Source organism: Corvus brachyrhynchos, unplaced genomic scaffold, assembly GCF_000691975.1.
Source record: "Corvus brachyrhynchos isolate BGI_N302 unplaced genomic scaffold, ASM69197v1 scaffold46, whole genome shotgun sequence".
Classification (NCBI taxonomy): Eukaryota; Metazoa; Chordata; class Aves; order Passeriformes; family Corvidae; genus Corvus; species Corvus brachyrhynchos.
Window position 1 is genome coordinate 6,554,326 of NW_008238838.1, and position 235 is coordinate 6,554,560.

General features: G+C 70.2%; 1 protein-coding gene across 1 annotated transcript in view; it reads right to left on the reverse strand.

Moving 5' to 3' along the window:
* The window catches only part of REXO2 (RNA exonuclease 2), a 19,054-nt gene that overhangs the window by 8,356 nt on the left and 10,463 nt on the right, over window positions 1-235 (reverse strand). The window lies entirely within an intron of this gene.

The following is a 235-nucleotide window of genomic DNA, read 5'->3' on the forward strand; positions in this document are numbered from 1 at the left end:
CGGGGCAGTGGGGAAGGGGAACGGGGCAATGGGGAACGGGAACGGGGAACGGGAATGGGGCAGTGGGGAACGGGGAACGGGGCAGTGGGGAATGGGAATGGGGCCATGGGGAACGGGAACGGGGAACGGGAACGGGAATGGGGCAGTGGGGAACGGGAACGGGGAACGGGAACGGGGCAGTGGGGAACGGGAACGGGGCAATGGGGAACGGGAACGGGGCGCGGGGACGGGGGAG